The sequence below is a fragment of the Pongo abelii genome, chromosome 4 (assembly GCF_028885655.2).
Source record: "Pongo abelii isolate AG06213 chromosome 4, NHGRI_mPonAbe1-v2.0_pri, whole genome shotgun sequence".
Classification (NCBI taxonomy): Eukaryota; Metazoa; Chordata; class Mammalia; order Primates; family Hominidae; genus Pongo; species Pongo abelii.
This window is the reverse complement of record NC_071989.2, coordinates 180,602,561-180,623,724: the sequence shown is the minus strand read 5'-3', so window position 1 is coordinate 180,623,724 and position 21,164 is coordinate 180,602,561. Positions and strand designations below refer to the sequence as shown.

Sequence of the window (21,164 nt, the reverse complement as noted above, 5' to 3'; positions counted from 1 at the left end):
AATGATTCAGAGTGAGAAGTTTACATTCTGCTGGGATGACTAAGCTAGGAGGGTAAAGTATGTGCATTAATCACGAGTATGCTTATACCATGAGGATAGGTCCTACATGAGACTGGAACCATCACAACACTAAGAGACAAAAAAAAAAAAAAAAAAAAAAGAAAGAGGGGGAGCCAATGATGTCATCTGAATCCCTAGATCAAGCTATTCCTGAAGGTGCTACTTCTGTACTTTTTAGTTAAAGGGGCCAGGAAATTTCCTTTTTCTGCCTAAGTCAGTTTAAGCTCGGTTTCTCTTACTACTAACCAAAAATGTCCTGATCAATGTGCACACATACCCTTATCTTCTTTATTCAGTACCAGGAAACAATACATCCAGGTTCTTTTTCAGATTAACCTCTCCATCAGTGCTGTTCATTTATTCAACAAATATTTCTTGAGAGCCTGTCTCCAGTCAGACATTGTTCCTGACACTGAGGAATACCGCAGGAAACTAGATGAGATCTTTCCTTCATGGAGTTTATTGTCTAGTGGGAAAGAAGGAGAAAATGAAAAAGATTAAAAATATAAAATTTGAGCTGTGATAAATGCTATGATTGGTGCTAAGATGGAGAATGGCTGGGTGATGGAGGAGAAGGAGTGGGAACAGTTTAGTTATCTTTTTTAAAGTTGCTGGTTTAATTTTTCTGTGGTCAGAGGACATACTCTTGTGATTGTATTCCTCTCATATTTGTTGAGACTTTTAAAATGCTTGTTTTATATTCCGTGTGCACTCATGTGTATTCTGAAGTTGTGTATAGTGTTCAAGAAATGTCAATTAGGTCAGTTTTGTTGATAGCATTTTTAAAAGTCTGTTGTATCCTAATTGATTTTTGTCCACTTATTATATCAGTTACCCAGCGATGTGTTAAAATCTTGGCTTATTGGTAGATTTGTCTATTTCTGCTTTTATTTGTTTATTTATTTTTAAAATAAGAAACAAGGTCTTTCTCTGTCACCCAGGCTGGAGTGCAGTAGTGCGATTATAGTTCATTGTAGCCTCAAACTCTTGGGCTCAAGTGATCCGCCTGCCTCAGTCTCCCGAGTAGTTGGGACTATAGGCATGAGCCACCACACTCGGCTACTGTTCTTTTAAACATTTTTTGTGTGTTTTTTGCAGTCTACTTTTGCTATACATATATATTCTGAAACTGTATTATTAAGTGCACACAAATTTTTTTGTCTTCTTCTTGTTGAATGGATCCTTTCATCATCATAAAATGTTCCTCTGTATCTGTAAGTCCTACTTTCTGGTGGAAATTTGCTTTGGTGGTATATTACTACGTTAGTATAGCCACACATTTTTAAATGTTAGTGTTTGTATAATGTGTATCTAATAGCTGCAAATAACTGGTCTTACAGTGATTATTGAGACCCAAACTATTCCATGTAGACAAACCATGTCTTAAAAGTTTGTTAATTAGCCCTTTCTAATTAGCTGCACTCCAGTTGCCACAGGCTTGCCTTTACTATTCACTCCAAGGATTCAGGTACATTTCATTGTCCAGCAATACATATTTATTAGTTTATTAAGAGACAGATATTTCAGAAATTATCAGAGAATCTTAGAATTAAAAACAGTTTGGAAAATAACAAAAAGATGAACTCCCAAGGAAGATATATAGTCAGAGAGATACAGAGAATTAGTTCTAGAGGAGGAGAGCCTTGGGGAAACTTTTTGGAGGATATTTGTTTAGGGATGGGAGCTTGAGGATTCACTATGTCAATAGGTGAGGTTAACAGAGATAACAATTTTCAGTTGAGTAAAAGCTTGAATAAAGAAACACCAGTTAGAATGGCAATCATTAAAAAGTCAGGAAACAACAGGTGCTGGAGAGGATGTGGAGAAATAGGAACACTTTTACACTGTTGGTGGGACTGTAAACTAATTCAACCCTTGTGGAAGTCAGTGTGGCGATTCCTCAGGGATCTAGAACTAGAAATTCCATTCGACCCAGCCATCCCATTACTGGGTATATACCCAAAGGACTATAAATCATGCTGCTATAAAGACACATGCACACGTATGTTTATTGCGGCATTATTCACAATAGCAAAGACTTGGAACCAACCCAAATGTCCAACAATGATAGACTGGATTAAGAAAATGTGGCACATATACACCATGGAATACTATGCAGCCATAAAAAATGATGAGTTCACGTCCTTTGTAGGGACATGGATGAAATTGGAAATCATCATTCTCAGTAAACTATCGCAAGAACAAAAAACCAAACACCGCATATTCTCACTCATAGGTGGGAATTGAACAATGAGAACACATGGACACAGGAAGGGGAACATCACACTCTGGGGACTGTTGTGGGGTGGGGGGAGGGGGGAGGGATAGCACTGGGAGATATACCTAATGCTAGATGACGAGTTGGTGGGTGCAGCGCACCAGCATGGCACATGTATACATATGTAACTTACCTGCACATTGCGCACATGTACCATAAAACCTTAAGTTTAATAATAATAAATAATAATAAAAGAAGAAAAAAAAAAAAAAAAAAAAGAAACAGAAGCAAGGACACAAATAAAAAGTCCATTTTAATGGAAGGTTGAGACAATCAAGATGAGGCTAGAAAGATAGGTCAGCCCTGTGGTGAAGAGGCAAGAATATAAACTTCAGGAAGCTCCATGATGTACAAATTCACTAAGACTCACCAGAGATACTTGAGCACAAAAGAGCCATTATTAAAACTGCTGAAGTTTCATCTTATTGGTGTGTAATGTTTGGAGTAAGAAGAGCCAGTTAGGAAGGTGAGAGGAGATGAGGGTCAGTACTCTGGGGACAGAAGTTCAATGGAGAGGGTAGAGGATAGCCCTAAATAAGAAAGAAAAGCAGCAGATATTAAGCTTTGATTGACAGGCCACATTAACTGAGAGATGTGGTGTGTGGGGATGAATAATACATATTTGTGTGTGAATAGGCATATTTCTGAAATATTTTTGTTGTAGTTAAAAATATATAACATAAAATTTTCCATTTTAATGGTTTTCAAGTGTACAGTTCAATGGTATTGATTACATTCACGATGTTGTGCAACCATCACCATGATTTATTTTCAAAACTTTCCATCACCCCAAACAGAAACTATGTAACCATTATGCAACAACTTCTCACTCCCTGGGGGTATAGAGTCCACTTGTTACAAGTGGACACAATTGCACTCAACAAAAAAGAGGGAAAGGAAACTTCCCAGAAGCCCCCAGCTGCTCCTCCTCTGGTCTCATTGGCCAGGATTGGTCACACGTCTGTGCTCCAGCTGCAAGGGAGGCTGGGAAAGCAGGTGACTGGCATTTTCAACCTCTTTATAGGGATATGTGCTCTGCCAGAAAAGATGAGGGGAAGGGGAATGTGGTTGGGAAGGGGGCCCAGTATGAAGAGCATTGAGGCCTGGCAGGCATGAGTGCTCAGCTTGCTCTGGGCATCAGTTTCACGTTACCCAGAGGGAGAGACTAGACAGAGTTTCTTAATTCAGGGAAACTCCCTAAGTAGAGGGTGGTTAGGTGAGTGCCTAACTGCAACGTGACAGAAACTATGAAAAAAAAAGATGCACATAACTTTATCTTCCTTTTTTCAGCATCAGGAGACAGTACATCTCTGTTCCTATTTAAAATTAGCCTCTTGGCTGGGTGTGGCTCACGCCTGTAATCCCAGTATTTTGGGAGGCTGGGGTGGGTGGATCACTTGAGGTCAGGAGTTTGAGACCAGCCTGGCCAACATGGTAAAACACCGTTTTTACTAAAAATACAGAAGTTATCTGGGCATGGTAGTGCATGCCCGTAATCCCAGCTACTAGTGAGGCTGAGGCAAGAGAATCACTTGAACCCGGGAGATGGAGGTTGCAGTGAGCTAAGATCATACCACTGCCCTCCAGCCTCAGCAACAGAGCAAGACTCTGTCTCAAAAATAAATAAATAAAATAAAATAAAATAAAATTAGCCCCTCTACCTGTGCTAGTGATTAATTAAGTCATTCTTTTATTCCACAAACATCTCTTGAGGGCTCATCGTGTATCAAGAATCATTTATAATTAGTATCATCGTTACAATCTGTCCTATTCATGGTCCAGCACAGTGCCTTGTACATAGTAAGCCCTTAATAAATGTTTGTAGATTTGAACTGATTTACTGTAGGATGTACTAGTTACATTTATCAAGTTTTGGCTCTCTGTAAGATTAAAGCCAGACACATTTAAAAAAGTCTTTTTATTTAGGTGTGTCTTACATACAGTAAAGCATATGGGTCTTAAGTGGCTCAATGGTCTTTTAATGTATACCCTGGGTAACCAATACCCAGGTCAAGACATAGAATTTTTCCCGTACCCTAGAAGACTTCCTCATGCCTTGACACATTTTTGAGCATATATACATGAATAAAAATATTTTACAGTTTTATTATATGTTTTCTTTTATAAACAACCGTTAATGTCCCAGAATAAAAAAGGGAGGTGCACAAGAAAGGTCAAGCACAAAGCTAAACTAAGGACATAAAAATCTTTAATGCTAGTTGACAGTTGGTATTAAATTGTTTGACTGTTCAGAATCAGGAATCTTTTACTTAACTGAAGAGATGTGACCCAGCAAATTCTGCCGTAAGGTGAGTTTCTGTCAAAAATAATCTTTTCTCATAAATTCCTACCATAAAATTGGAAACATTCTCGGGGGATCCAAATACAGGCCTCTGGCTGTAGACTCACAAGCAAAAAAAAAGCGATTCTCTGATAAAACTTCACCAATAACACTCAAAATGTTAATTAAACTCACAAAACTCAGAATTCTCTGCAGAATTCCAAAGAAATTTCAAAATCATAGCCCTGGGAGTGAAAATGCAGTAGGGAATCTTTGGTAATGTCATGACCTCATGTCATAACCTTCTTGCAGCAGAATAATTCCATAAGCTAAGAATTCTGGGGGCTTGGCTTTATGGGTAGTGGGTAGTGGGTGGTGGGTTCTTGGTACTAGTAGTGTGACTGACGTCAGTTTGCTTTTCCGAACCACAATTAATTCCTCTCCAGTTTTAAGATACGAATATAAAACCCCTCTCTATTTGACAAGGTTTTTTTAATTATTATACTTTAAGTTCTAGGGTACATGTGCACAACGTGCAGATTTGTTACATATGTATACATGCACCATGTTGGTGTGCTGCACCCATTAACTCATCATTTACATTAGGTATATCTCCCAGTGCGGTCCCTCCTCCCTCCCCCTATCCCACGACAGGCCCCGGTGTGTGATGTTCCCCCTCTTGTGTCCAAGTGTTCTCATTGTTCAATTCCCACCTATGAGTGAGAACATGCGGTGTTTGGTTTTTTGTCCTTGAGATAGTTTGCTGAGAATGATGGTTTTCAGCTTCATCCATGTCCCTACAAAGGACATGAACTCATCCTTTTTTATGGCTGCATAGTATTCCATGGTGTATATGTGCCACATTTTCTTTTTTTTTTTGAAGTTATGCAATCAGATTCATTTATTATTATTGACATATGTCTATCCTGCTGAATTTACCCTTTTACTTTTTATGAAATATTTCTCTAGTCTTTTGTAATACTTTTTTTTAAAAACCTGCTTTGTCTAATATTAATATACCTATTCCAACACTTTTTGCAGTGGGGATTGTATGCTTAATTTTGTGAGTTCTTTTACTTTCTTTTTTTTAAAATTATTATTATACTTTCCAGTCTATCATTGATGGACATTTGGGTTAGTTCCAAGTCTTTGCTATTGTGAATAGTGCCGCAATAAACATACGTGTGCATGTGTCTTTATAGCAGCATGATTTATAATCCTTTGGGTATATACCCAGTAATGGGATGGCCGGGTCAAATGGTAGTTCTAGATCCTTGAGGAATCGCCACACTTGACCAGGCTTTTTTGAGGGTAAAGTGAGATAATACTTAATGGGTTTTCTTGTTCATTTCTTTAGTTAATTATACCCTTGAATAATATCTATTAAGAATCTTCTATGTACTCAGTACTGTGCCAGAGTATAAAGTGATGAACAAGATGGTCATGTTTTCTGCTCTTGTGAAGTTTACAATCGATTGTAGAATAGAGACATCATACAGTTGTACACAGAGCTCCATGTGAAATATGATATGGGAAGGTAGGCAGTCAGTTAAAAAAAACTTTGTTACAATAAGAAATTATAAGAACAATACCCATATGACTTACACAGTTTATTTTTACTGAAAATATTCACATATACATTCAGTCACCAATATTGTGATGTAGGAAAGAGTCTTTTGTGGCGTCTGAGTTTGCAGAATAAAGTTCTGTATCTTTTTTCTTTAAAGTGAAACAAAATATGTATGAATTAATACAAGTGCATAATCTTTCTGGAATTTTGTGGCTCTTGTTGCCAGTTGTTTGGAGTTTTCTCCTCACCTCCATCCAACAGATATGTTTTCTGAGACTTGCCTTTATTGATTCTTTCCAAAGTGGTCAACTTAGAAACAGCAATGTTTCTTTAATGCTCATATTTCATTTGTTGGCATAATATTTAATTAAATTATGTAATGACAGTACTGAGTACATCTGCTGTAAACGATTCAGACCGTAAATGCAATGGTTTCTTGGTCAGTAAACAACTCACATGGTGAGAGTGGCAGTTTATGGGGATGCTAAAGGATACCTCTATGGGACATAATGCATTTGTCTGCAAGAAACAAAATCATTAACTGAAACAAGTTTTAAGCTTTGCTTTCAAAAAACTCTCAGTGCATAGTAAAAAAAATGCATTTTAAATTGTCCCTTAGCACATATGCAAGAGTATAAACTGAAGCAAATTTTCACAAGCAGCACTTACCTTTACTTTGCATGATGCTACCCAATATTTTTGTCTATTCTTTCCTATTTTAATTCTATTAAAAATGCTAATCATGATCCACTAATATAATCTCATGTCTCATTAATGGAGTGCAACCCACAGTGTGAAAAACACTGGCTTAACCCAATAGGACATTTATTATTTCATGTAGGAAGATGTCTAGAGACGGAGAAGCCCTTGAGATGCTGCAGTAGCTCAGCAGCCTCCTCAAGGTCACAGATATTTTCCATAGACTTCTTTCTGCGATCTTCCGAGAATTAGGAATGTCTCCACTCATGGTGCAAAATGGCTTCCACATCTAGCAGTTGTTACAAGTGGACACAATTACACTCAACAAAAAAGAGGGAAAGGAAACTTTTCCCAGAAGCCCCCAGCTGCTCCTCCTCTGGTCTCATTGGCCAGGATTGGTCACATGTCTGTGCACCAGCTGCAAGGGAGGCTGGGAAAGCAGGTGACTGGCATTTTCAACCTCTTTATAGGGATATGTGCTCTGCCAGAAAAGACGAAGGGAAGGGGAATGTGGTTGGGAAAAGATGAAGGGAAGGGGAAAGTGGTTGGGAAGGGGGCCCAGTATGAAGAGCATGGAGGCCTGGCAGGCATGAGTGCTCAGCCTGCTCTGGGCATCAGTTTCACGTTACCCAGAGGGAGAGACTAGACAGAGTTTCTTAATTCAGGGAAACTCCCTAAGTAGAGGGTGGTTAGGTGAGTGCCTAACTGCAATGTGTCAAAAGCTATGAAAACAAGAAAATGATGCACAGCTGTTATTGGTTCATATTGCAGGGCACTTACCTGGGCCAGGGAATTGGGGAGGCCTCTTCAGGGAAGCGACTCTGTTAAGCCAGTAAGGGCAGATGGACCATCGTGGTGGGTGGTGGGAATGGTGTTCCAGGCAGAGGGAAGAGCTTATGAGAAGGCTAAGAGGAAGGAGGGGTCATGGCTGAGGTGGCATATTTATTCTACTAGTTGTCCATCTCCTGTGGGCCCAGCCCTGTACTAGGCATCAATGGCTAAGAGAGTAATGGGACATCTCCTGCCCTTGGGAATGTCATTGTCCATTAGGAAGGGTGATGTATGAACAGTTGTAACTAGAAACCAAGGGGAACGTATGCCTTCAAAATGCTATGATATCTCCTAGTGGAGGGGACTCAGCGGCCTTCCTTGGCAGCACCTAATAGGCAGGATCCACATGTGTAGAATTAGCAGGGGTCACGCCTTCCAGTGGAAGGGCCTGCTGTGAGCAAAGGCCTGGAGGCAGGAAGGCAGAACCAGGGGTCAGCCACTTGGCTGGAGGGCTGGGCGCCTGAATGGGAACCAGAGCGGGTAGGACAGGGAAGGTTAGGAGGTGGCTCCAGCCAGCATTGTCCCGGCTCCCTGCATTGAACCCCAGCCATCTGCAGCCCCAACCTTGGATAACCCTCCTGGCAGTGAGTGTGACACTGGGCCCTAGGAGACAGAAGGAATGACTCAGGCTTTGTTGTTGTTTAGCATATTTTTTCGCCCAAAGCAGAGTGACTCCCAGGGAGAGGCCCTTGCCTGGCCCTTCTTCTTGGCACCAGTGAAGGCGCCTGCCTCTCCAGTCTCTTTGGAGAAGGACTAGTCTCTGAATGGTCAGAGAGTCACTGGGTCTCGTGTCTCCCAGGATCTGCTGGGAGGGCTGCCAAGGTGGCACAGGCCCTGCTAGGAAGACTTCTAGAGGCAGTGAGTCTGGGGGCTGGGACATCCATATTCCTGCCTTGAGGGGATGCCCAGGCCTGAAAGTCATGGGTGATGGCCCAGGCGGAACACTCAGGGCCCGAGATAGGGGATGATTGGAGTGGTGGTGGGCAAACCTTTGTGGCGGTCCCTGAGAGGCCTAGGAGGGGCCACCAGGATGTGAGTTGAACAGTTTCACCTTTATGTGAGGTTTCTCAACTGCTGGCATTTGGGGTGGGATAATGCTTCACTGTCAGGGGTTGTGGGATGTTTAACAGCATTCTTGCCCTCTACACACTAGATGCCAGCAGCATCCTTCTCTAAGTTGTGACAACCAAAAAAACTCTCCAGACGTTGCCAAATGTCTCCTGGGTTGGTAAAATTGCCTCAGTCTGGGAATTAAGACCTTAAGGTGAATAAAGAGAAATCTCAGAGCTTTCTTGTACAGGAGCATTCTTCTAGGACCACAGGAAAAATTGCCCACCATTCTGGGACCATGGAGATGATAATTTAGAGATGGCAAAACTAGAGGCCACTGAGGTCAGCCGCTTGGCCAGAGGTCTGGGCACCGGAAGGGGAGTCAGAGGGACTAAGGCAGAGAAGGTTAGGAGGCGGCTCAGGCCAGAGCCTCATGGGGTCTGTGGGGTTGGTCTGGGTTGGGGTGATGGCAGAGGCAAGGGAGGGCAGTGATGGGTCTGGGAGGTGTTTGGGTATTAGGTTTGTGGAAGAGGGAGGAGCTGAGGGTGGCTTCTGGTTTTTGGTTCAGGCCACTGTGTAGACTGCTGTTTCAAGAGCAAAGACAGGGCACCGGGACAAGGAGTAGCTGGGGTCAAGTGGCTGCGGGGACGAAAGCCAATACCCTGAACTCGGGCCTCCTTCTCTGGTCATCCCCACCCTCTCCAGCCCTGTCTGATATTTGTCCCTCAGCATCTCTGAGAACCAGCCCCCATGGCTGCTGCCCTCCAAGGCAGGGAGAATGAGCAGAGGCGTGATGGGTCACTGCCCTGGCTGGAGCAGCCTCACGTCTTTCCAGCAGAAAGCTGGGGCTCTGGCTATGTTGTTGCTACCGTCTGACATTAGTTCAATTTGGCTTTTTGTGGACCAGAGCCTGGGGGAGGGTTTCTAGTCAGGTTGTTAATGGTTGGGGGAGGAATGGGGAGCTAGAGGAGATGTCACTACCCCTTCCCTGAGCATCACATGAGAGAAGGCCTTGGCCTGAGAGGACTGGACTGGAGGCAGCTGGCCCTTTAAGAAGAACTGTTCTCAGCAGGACTTCCATGTCTTTTGGGAAAGGGTAGGTTTCATGAGCAAGGGTGACCTTCCGTGAAGGCTGGGCTCCTTCAGTGAACTTGCTCTTCTTGGGAGTTGGGCCTTGGACAAAGGGATCTGCATGGTGGCCACGAGCCAGGACTTTGGCTGGAGGAGAGTGATGGCTTTATGCTTGAGCTTGCTCTCTGCTTCCTCCTCCTCTCTCCACTGCTGTCCTTCTACCACTCTTACCTCCTCCTTTTTCTCAGCAGCGATTGACTCTTTCTGGAGCATTTGGCCCCCCTCCAGGCCTTCTGAGGTCTGTCAAGAACAGAGTCTGCCCTTGCAGGCAGCAGACATTGAAATGCAAAGGCAAGCTGTCCAAATGGCAATTCAGGAGGCAGAATTCAGCACTAAATGTATACTCTAAGGAGCCCAGTGACCATCTCATTGCTCTGAGCCAAGACAAGCATATGCTTTCTGTACCTTTGCATGATTTGTTTGCTTCGCCTTCAGTGCCCCCTGTAGTAGATGCCTGACATTGTCTTTGGCCACCCAGCAGCCGAATGCCCTTCCTGTGAGTCTTGGTGAGTGCAGAGTCTATTCCGTGGAATAAGAGCTCAGAATTCCAACTGCTACTTTCTCATCCTGTTTGCAGCTAGGGTGTGGCATGTCACCCAGACTCCACTAATCAGATGTACTTGGCTTGTCCTTGACATCAGGAGCTGTTGAAGCAGAATAGTAGGGACCTGGGGAACCCCCTCTGGTGATGGAAGCTGTGGTGTCCTGTGCTGGGGGTGAGGTGGCAGTGATGTCCTCATTGGATCAGTTCTGTGACATGCTTTAGGGCAATGCTCTCAGCTGTGTTGCTTGGAATGTGGTTATCCATCCCTCCCAGCAGTTTTGAGAGCTCTTGCCATCCTTTTAATGAATTATTTTCCTGTTTAAAAAAGCCAAAGTCAGCACCTATACTTGCAACTATGAACTCTGACTAGTATGCCCTTCTCTGTAGAAAATGTTTATGTTCCCTGCAGATTCATATGTTGAAATCTTAATGCCCAGTGTGATGGTATTTGGAGGTGAGGTCTTTGGGAGATGATTAGGGCATGAGGGCATGGCCCTCATGAATGAGGTTAGTGCCCTATAAAAAAGGCCCCAGAGAGCTTCCTTGTCCCTTCTACCATGTGAAGACACAGTGAGAAGATGTCTATTTATGAACCAGGAAGGGGGTCCTCACCAGACACCGAATCTGCCAGCACCTTGACCTTGGAATTCCCAGCCTCTAGAACTATGAGAATTGATTTCTGATGTTTATAAGCCACCCAGTCTGTGATATTCCGTTATAGCAGTCCCAGTTGACTAAGGCACTCTCCCTCTTTCTTCCAATGTTTGGCAAACTCCAACTCATCTTTACATGATCTACTCAAATAGCACCTCCCTCAGGAAGCCCTCTTGGATTCCTCAGGCAGTGAGTAGCTGCCAGGTGGAGCTATTATGAGGGCCGTAGGAGGTCAGGAGATAGTTCAGATGCACTCACTGAAAACATGTAGATAATCTGTCGGTCTACAGGGCAGTACAGAGGGGAGGAGGAATTGGAAGGGGAGGTAGTAAAACAAAGTGGTGACAAGCTTGAGCTCTGGAGTTCAAATGCTGGCTCAGACACATGCTGGCTGCGTGGTTTTAGGCAATTTACTTAAAATCTCTGTGCCTCAGTTTCCTCCTCTGCAAAACGGGAGCTACTACAGGACCTATTTCATAGGATTGTTGTGAGGATTAAAAATAACACATGAGACGTCCTTTAGAAGAGTTCATGGCACTTGGCAAATACTCAATAAATATGAGTGTGGTTTTGGCAGGTAGCAGGGTGCAGCATCAAGTCAGGAGATGTCAGTTCCACCCTAGCCTGGCCATCAACTCCCTGGGGTCTTGGCAAAGCTGTTAGAGATAAAGAGAATCCTATTTCAAAGCAGCTTAAGCAAAGGAAATGGAAGTCTTTCATGGGACCTGAAAGTGAAAAGTAAAAAGATGGAAAGTCATGAAGGCCCGGAACCAGGAAATGGAAGATCGAGGTCACCAGGCAACTATGTACTCCATCTTGCTCTTCTTTTCTGAAGCCAATCAGTCTGTCTTCTGTGCTGCTTCTTACATGTCCACACATGAGCTTTCCATGTCTTTCTGTGTACATAGCTCCCAAAGTTGCGTGCAGAAACCGTCTAATGGTCTCTGAATCTCAATCCTCAATTCCCAGCAGAGAGTCTCAGATGAACTCAGCTTGGATGAGGAGTCCATCCCTGGTCCAATCAGCTGTGGCCAGGAGGTGGGGTCAATGTGGTACAAACCTGAGCTGGGCAGACTGGCCTTCTCTCTGTCTCAGCTCAGACATACATAGAAAGGTTTCATGAACATATTAGTTGGAATGGTTTCAGCTGCAAGTAAAAGAATACTCAACTAAAAGTAGTTTAATTATCAAATACCTTTATTCTCTTCAATAACAAGAAGTCTGGAGTAGGTGTGTTGGGGTTGGTTTATGGCTCAACCTTGTCATCAAGAAGCCAGCATCTTTTCGTTCTTCAGCTCTGCCTTCCATAGCCTGTTGCTTTTTGTTTTTAGACTTGTCATGTCATGACTACAAAATAGTTGTGGTAGCTCTAGACATCACACCTTCACTGGACAGTATCCAAACCAGGAAGTACAAGGCCTTTCCTCCTGCATTGATTTCTTTAATTGAGGAGTCTGTAAGGTTAGAGATTTCTTCTTACATTTCCATTGGTCAGTGCTGCATATGCAAGGGAACCTGAGAAAATATCTGCCATTTCCAACTTCTACTATTGGAGAGAAAATTCACCAGGAAGGAAGAAAGTGTAGGGGAATAGCTGTTGAATAGGCAACTAACCATGTCTGCCGTAGTCAGAGTCATTCTAGTCTAGTCAACTGCCAAAGTAGGGTCATTCTAGAAAATACCATTCATTGCTTAAAATAAAAGCATTAAAAGTAATGCTCAGTGTTTTTTTTGCTGATAGAAATTTAGAAATCATTCATGTACAAATACATCATATCCAAAAGGCTGTGTTTAAGTCTATTTCTTTCTAAGTCTCTGCAGTATACATGTCTGTATAAAGTTGAGTTTCACAAAAGGACCGGTGATGTGCTGGCATTGATTCTGGCTCTACTTGGTGCTTTTCAGCTCTTCAGAAATGTATCCGAAGATGTTTTTACTTTGACTTTCTTCTTTTCATGGTAAGAAGACACTTCTTTAAACAGCTCATGGGCCAACACTAATGACTAACGTGATGGCCAAGACTAAAATGGATGCGCATGACTGCTGCTCACCATCTGTGGGGAAGCAGGCGGAGCCGGCCTATTTTTCCTTTAGTGCATGGCTTTGTTCTTATCTGTGAATGTTTGTAAGTAGAGGAGTTTCAGTGCAGATGTGAAATTGTTTTTGAAATATTGGTGGCTCTTATAATTTGTGTTCTTTTTTTTAAAGAAGCTTTTCTTTGGTTTGATGCTCACTGAGGGTAGAAAGAAAGCCCAAAGAAAAAGAGGCAAGGGTCCTATAATGCAATGACTTCCTCCGCCAGTGCATGGGTGCAAAGTCACAAAGTCATAGATGGCTTGTTTGGAGGCCCTGAGTTCTTCATTCTAGACTGTGGAAGTCATCAACATGCCTCGTGGCAGAAGGCTCTGGTAAAGAGAGCCCAGGCTTTGAAGCTAACTGTCTTGGGTTTCATGGCCATCTCTCCCACTTCTTTGGCTAAAAGACCAGCAATGGGCAAGCTCGTCGTCAGTTTCCTCAACTTGAGCAATGTCAAATCCTATTTTTTAGGGTCTTGGGGTGGATTGTGGAAGTTGGCTGGGTGACTTCTTAAGGTCCTTTCCAACCCTGAGCTTCTGATTCTGAAGATTGGAGTCTATCTCCAACATCATGATTGTCTCCTCTTCTTCCTCCTCTATCTTCTTTTCCATTATCATCATCATCATCATTATAATCATCATCATCACCATCCCTGAGTGTAACGTTGTCCTAGGCACTGCCCCGAGTCCTCTGCCTATTTAAATTAATTGAATCTCTGTGAAGAACATGCAAGGTAGGTACTATTACTGACATCTCACTGATTAGGTGGCTAAGGCTCAGAGAAGTGAGAGGATTTGCCCAAGGTCAACCCAGCTGGTAGGTGGCAGAGTAGAGATCAGAACTTCCAGGCTAGGATTTGTTTTATTTAGAAGCCATTCTGTCCCCTTGATTGTTTCCAGTGCTTCTCAAGGAGCCCATGTTCCTCAAATAAGCATGCCCTAGAATAAAGCTGTAGCCCCAAGGACCAGGCCTAGGAAAAGCTTTCGTGCAGACTCGGTGGTTACCAGCCTCCTCTTATAACCAGATAACCCTCCTAGAGAAGGAGCTTACGGGTCTTCTTCTGAAGTGGCCTATACCTCAAGTGGATTTTACTTCCATAGGGGAACATTTGGGGTTTTTGCCTGCTCATTATCCATCCTCTCTTCTTTTGGTGACAGCACCCCAATTTTTCCTTTGGGGAAATCACCTCAACTCCACTCTTAAAGTGTTTGAGGAGACTACCTCCTCTCTTCTCTCCCCACTTCCCACCCACATGTTAGGGGTGGTCACATGATCTAGCTTTGACCAATCAGAGTGTTCTCATCAGACCAAAGTTCAAGTTGTCTAATGTTCTGCAATCCTAGGACTTTTGTGAATCTGCTGGAGAAGACAGCTGCTTTTCTGCTGGTGGGCTCCTGGGTCCACTAAATGTGAAAGGCTTTCTGAGAAGCTGAGGCAGAGGGGTGATGGAAAACACACGTGAGCACCTGGATCCATCAGTTCCTGAAGCCAGTGCTGTCTCCTGTAATGGGAAGAGTCATGACTGATATGCCTGAAATATACTGATTGCAGCACAAATTGTGCTAGAAAAAAATTGTTTCATATTTTCGTGTTCGTAGGAGATTGTCATCCCCACCCTCCCACCACAAGCTCAAACACTTTTTTGGTATGTAACTTTGGTTTGGAGACTGCTTCGGTTTGGCTCTTTTTGATGCAAGTAACTGTTAGTTACCTCCTGGAAAGGGAGACTCACTGAAGGAACTCCCTTGATGGGAACTGGAATTGGGGTTCAGGCGGGAACTGAGACAGCCCTGGAGCCGGAGGCTCTATGTGTCTCTGTGGCAGTTCTGTTTCTCTCTGCTCTTGTGCACTCTGTTCCAGTTTCATTCATCGAGGACTCTGCCTTCTCGTGAGTTCTGCTCCTTTAAATCTCCACGAGCAGATGGTCCACCACGGCCCTGACTCCAGCATGTGATATCCTTTCCATTTCGGTTCTCACTGGAAACTCCCCAAGGAGGAATAGGATTAGCCCAGTTCATCCCTTCCTGACACATCTCGGGTTGCTGGTTGGTCTGTGGATTCCTGGGTCTGCTGTCCATCTCAGGTCCCTACAGCTGTGCCTGGGGTCCTGGGTAGGTCTGATGCCATGCAGTATTGAATCAGCTATGCTGTCACATGGCTCACTTAAGGCTTCCCCTTCAGGAGGAGGTATGAGGGGGCTGTGCTGTGGTTGGCATCTCTGTGTGAAAGAAAGGCTTTCTTGGAACCATACCTAACTGTCAGTGAGTCATAGTGAGGAACATTTCATGGGAGGGCTCAAATTACTCTCATGGAGCTATAGCTGAAATGGGAAGATGGACAATGGATGAGAAGACACTCCCATTTACACTAACCATGGTCAGTGATGAAAGATGGGTGGCTGTCCTAGACAGCTGTGGTAGGGCCCATTGCAGAGTGTGCAGTCAAAGAAAGCTCGTTGGAGGAGACGTCATTTGAGCTAAAGTCTGACCAAAGGATCCAGATGGATCACTCTGGTAGGCAGAGAAACAGCATATCTAAAAGCCCCAATTTGGAAATTAAACTGTATTTGAGGAACTGAAAATGATTTTGTGACTGGAACATTCCGGGTGTAAGAGAGAGAGTTTTAAGATGTAGTCAGAGATGGCCAGGTGCAGTGGCTCACACCTGTAATCCCAGCACTTTGGGAGGCCGAGGCAGGCGAATCACCTAAGGTCGAGAGTTCAAGACCAGACTGGCCAACATGGGGAAACCCCGTCTCTACTAAAAATACAAAAAATTAGCCAGGTGTGGTGGTGGGTGCCTGTAATCCCAGGTACTTGGGAGGCTGAGGCAGGAGAATTGCTTGAACCTGGGAGGTGGAGGTTGCAGTGAACCGAGATCACACCATTGCACTCCAACCTGGGCAACAGAGGGAGACTCTGTCTCAAAAAAAAAAAAAAAAAAAAAAAGATGTGGTCAGAGATGTTAGCAGGACTTGTATCACACATAAGTCCTGGTCTGACATTGATGTTTTATTCTGAATGCCACAGGAAGGTGTCGATAAGGATGATCCAATTTGTACTTTCAAGGCCTGTGGCCTTGGGAAAGTCATGTTATGTCTCTGAGCCTTTTTTTATCCTCTGTAAAATGTAGATGACAATTGAGCCAACTTTTTGAAAGGCCCTGTAAAGATTAAATAAGAAAATGGCTAAATAAGATAAACCTGTTTGAAAACAGCTGCGTCTTGGTAGACGTCTGTAAAGATTTCCTTTCTTCTTTTTCTTTAGAAAAGAAACAGGAAATTGTCACCCATCAGCAAACTCTCTTCTCCCTTGACCAACCTAGGTACATTTTGGACTCATGGCTTCACTTTTCTATTCTCTCAGCTTACACCCAGATTTGGCTATTGTCTGCTCTCTCCTCATTCTTTTGTGTGTGTGTGTGTGTGTGTGTGATGGAGTCTTGCTCTGTCGCCCAGGCTGGAGTGCAGTGGCACAATCTCAGCTCACTGTAGCCTCCACCTCCTGGGTTCAAGCAATTCTCCTGCCTCAGCCTCCTGGGTAGCTGGGATTACAGGTGCCTGCCACCATGCCTGACTAATTTTTGTATTCTAAATAGAGACGGGGTTTCACCATGTTGGCCAGGCTGATCTCGAACTCCTGACCTCAAGTGATCTACCCGCCTTGGCCTTCCAAAGTGCTGGGATTACAGACATGAGCCACCATGCCTGGCCCCCCCCTCATTCTTTTGTTGAGGACTTTGCACATAGACTGTTTGGGAGTATTGCATCTCATAAATCTTTTGCATTGTTCATCATTCTGAATCCCGTTTCCATTACTTCAGCCCTTCTTGGGCAGAGTTCCTTACCCTGTTTAGCATTTATGTCACTTGCCTTAAATAGGCCTTCTCTTGATTTCATCTGAACTGTTATGCTTTATGGAGATTTTTAGCTGAATGGGGGAGGTTGTGATTTTATCTTTAACCCCGTGGGGAAGACAGATCACACTTGTGAGCATATGTTGGAGAGAACCTTGGATCCAGAGAGAACAGGGTCCAAGCTCTTGTGTTCCTCTTTTCTGGCCGTCAGGCCCTGGGCAAGGGACCTCACCAGTCTGACCCCCAGTTTCCTCATCTACAAACATGAGGATATAAATAGTGCCGACCTTGCTGGGTTATTGGGCCTGGTCTTCAATGATGTTAGTTCATGTCTCTGTCTACTGCTCCCTCTACCCCCTGCCTCATGTCTTGTTCTTTGACCTTTGCATTGATGATCTTTGGTCTGATTCTTGGCGTGCACCTTTTCAGAATCCATGAGCCTCTGTAAGCATCTATTCATGTTCCATGCATTGCGGTCTTTGGGATTAGGCTGACTTGGGTTCCATTCCCAATTCTCCTGCTTAGCACTTGTGTCACTTGAACTCTTGGAGACTCACTTTCCTCATGGGCCAGTGGGAGATATTATGAGTATTGCTATGGGATGGAATGTGTGTCCCCTCCAAAACTCATATTGAAATTTAATCCCCAATATGGCAGTATTGACAGGTGGGGCCTTTAAGAGGCCATTGGGTCATGAGGGCTGTGCCCTCATAAATGGATTAATGGGTTATCATGGGAGTGGGACTGTGGCTTTATAGGAGGAGGAGAGACCTAAGCTTCCAAGCTCAGCCCCCTTGCCTTGTGATGCCCTGAGCTGCCTTGGGACTCTGCAGAGAGTCCCCACCTGCAAGAAGGCCCTCACCAGATGTGGCCCCTCTACCTGGGACTTCGCAGCCTCCATAACTGTAAGAAATAGATTCCTTTTCTTTATATATTGCCCAGTTTCAGATATTCTATTATAAGCAACAGAAAATGGACTAAGACAAGTACCAACCTCTGAAGTTATCACAAACATCGGCTGAAATAATATTCTGGAAACACTTAGTGTAGAGCCTGGTATATTGTAAGTGGTCAGTAACAGGTATTGCTATTACACGTTATAGGAACACTAGACTCTAAACCCCTGGAGGCAAGGACTGTGTTTCTTCATCTTTGTACACCCTTATCCTTGAAAAGGGCCTGAAACACTGTGGGCCCTCTGCTGGTTTCAGGTGCTTCCATCTCCTATAACAAAAACAGAGCTGCTTTGCGGCCAACTTGGCCGGAACACTGGCATCTCCATAAAATCCTACCTGTTTACACAAATTCCACTTTCTAAGATCCTAGAGACAGGGTGGGATCACGAAGTGAAATGCCTCAGGACTTCATTGAGTGACCCAACTGCCAGTTGCTGTTGGGAGGATGGGGAAGGTGGGCGGAAGCCATGACCCCAACGGGGGCTTCTCTAAAGGGAGGGGCCTCGCTCCAGAGCTGCGTGTCTTATTTATGTGTTCTCATCTCATTATTTTTCTGAGAACCTTCTTAGAATTTCACTGGGAGTCAAAAAACACATTTTGCCAAATTCAGAGGCCTTGTAACCACAGGGCCTGAGCCTAGTGATCAAACTGAGACCAAACAGTAACCTTCTGGCGCTGTTTACAGCTGGCAAAAGACCACTTTGGGTTTCATAGTAAAAAGAGTTAGAAAATTGTATGAAAAGGCTCAGAAGACTCACGGACATCAAATAGCTCTGACCAAACCAATGTAATTAGTTAAGTATAAATGAATCAGAACCATATGGCTTAAACGCTAAAGGAAGAAGAGTTGGAGGAAAAAATGTCCTTTGGGATTTAATCAAACAAAAATTGCTGGAAAAATTGTTGATGTCCACCAAGCTCAGACCCCAACTGGGTGCCCTCCAATCCTGCTTTAGCATTTCTCTGCTTCCCAGATACTAGCCATGAAGCAAGGGTGACTTCTGGGTCCTGCTCTCTTGATGGTGGGCGTCATAGGGATGGAGTAGGTATGAAGTGGGCACTAAGGCTCAGGGAATCTGGGGAGCACTGAGAAGGGGTGTCCAAGTCAGCCCTTGGCAGACTGGGAATGGCTTCCCTGTGGAGACGAAACTGAGCCAGGATTACAAGTAGATGAGGGATTGGGGGGCTGGGGTGGAGTGGGCATTTTGGAGGAGGCAGTGGCGTATGCACGTGCACAGAGGATAGACTAAACAAACCTGGGACGATCATGGAACTGCAAGAAATTTAGAGTGGCTGGTTCTCAACTCATGCCTTCCTTCCCTGGCCACCCAATTAAAGGCACACGGCCTCTTCCATTCACTCTCAATCGCATCGCCCTGTGGACACGGCCTCTTCCATTCACTCTCAATCGCATCGCCCTGTGGACACGGCCTCTTCCATTCACTCTCAATCGCATCGCCCTGTGGACACGGCCTCTTCCATTCACTCTCAATCGCATCGCCCTGTGGACACGGCCTCTTCCATTCACTCTCAATCGCATCGCCCTGTGGACACGGCCTCTTCCATTCACTCTCAATCACATCGCCCTGTGGCATTTTCCTAGCAACACTTTTCACAGAAAGAAAGAAATGCTCTCATTTCTTTCCTTCTCTCATTGTTATTTACATTCCCCGGCATGTAAGCTTCTTAAGAGAAAGGCTCTTGTTTGTCTTGTCCCCCCACTGTGCACTGTGTTTCTAGCAGCTAACACAGCATCTGACTTGCAGTGGCTGCCCAATACGCATTTGAGGAATGAATGAATGGAAAGTGAATGAGTGAATGGCTGGAGAGTAGAAGACGTGAGGGATGGGGAAAGAAGAAAGACTGGAGAAGCGGGCAGGCGCCAGGCCTGGAAGACTTTGTACGTGGTGCTAAGAGGCCCCTGAAGGTAATGGAAAGCCAATCAAGGGTTTCTAGGAGGATGTGATGAGGATGTGATAAGGTAACACTGTGTTATGTTGTTAGGAATCAGTGAAGGTGGGAAACCTGGAACCCCAGAGAAAATGAGTGACAACCAAATCCTATGTTTGTTTGGTGTTTCCCCATCATCCCTCAAAGGGTGTGTAAGGTAGTGAGCCATGTAGAATAGGTAATTAATTAATGCTGCGAGTTAATAAGGGGTAGATGACTCTCAATTGCTATATGCAAGCTGTTATTTTCTCATTTAGAAAAAGGATCTTGTGGCTCACTGTGGAAAATCATCTTCCAGAAAAAAGAAAGAGACATGTATGTCGGCTCTGTCTAGAATGTTTTCTCTGAACCAGAATCTCTTTCCGTAGGGTGGCTGCCCTTGGCAACTCTTGGGTTACATGAAGCTGGGCAGGAGATTCCTCTGACATTTCAGCAGAGTCACGAGTGGGTGGGATGGGGAAGCTCCGAGCTGCAAAATAGGTAAGTTGCTCAATGTCCCTGGAAAACCTCCGAGGACAGAACTGAGTGTGATTTGGGGGAGTATTTTAGGTTCAGAGACATCTTTATGTTAGGTGAGAAATTCATGCTCCAGGCTCGTGGAGTTGCTCATAACAGTGTGTTATTGCTGGAAGCCCCAGAGGAGCTTGGACTCAGCTCCCTTGACAGGGGGCTGAGCCTCTCTGAGAAAGCTGTTTACTTCCCCAGACACATCAGTCTCACTTACCCATGTTTATTGCTTCTGCTCCTCTGCTTTACCCCCCAGGCCTCAGGTGCAGGAGAAGCCAGTCCTCTTCTCTAAACAGAAGACACTGCAATCACCGTAGCTAGTTCTTCCTTAGTGTTTGCCATGTACCCGCTCTCGTTCCAGGCGTGTTCTAGGTGTATCATCTAACTGGGCCTTCAGAGCTAGGAAGCTCAGAGAGCTGAAATCACTTGCTCAAGGTCACACAGTCACTACAAGTGGAGGTTTGAGCACTGCGCCTCTTAGAGTCCCTCACCTCAGGTGATTTTAACCCTTACATATGGAGCTTGCCAGAAACTCAAGCCCACCCTTTTCCTCCACAGCACGTAACTCTGCCCTGGTTTTATCAAGAAGCATCTGCCTTCTCTTCTGGATTTAAATAGTAACATTTGTGTGAGCATTTGTGGGCTTGGGACTATTCAGTGGCCAGCAGCACTTCCATTCCCTATGGAGACCCACCCTCCATTGTGTGCCGTCACGGCACAGT

General features: G+C 44.3%; 1 long non-coding RNA gene across 1 annotated transcript; it reads right to left on the bottom strand.

The window, feature by feature from the left end:
• Positions 1-320: 320 nt before the first annotated feature.
• Positions 321-21,148, bottom strand: LOC129059624 (uncharacterized). The gene is made up of 2 exons (XR_008525637.2): positions 20,660-21,148; positions 321-526 (listed from the first exon to the last, which is right to left on the bottom strand). It is a non-coding gene; the product is annotated as an uncharacterized LOC129059624 (long non-coding RNA).
• Between the last annotated feature and the right edge of the window lie 16 nt (positions 21,149-21,164).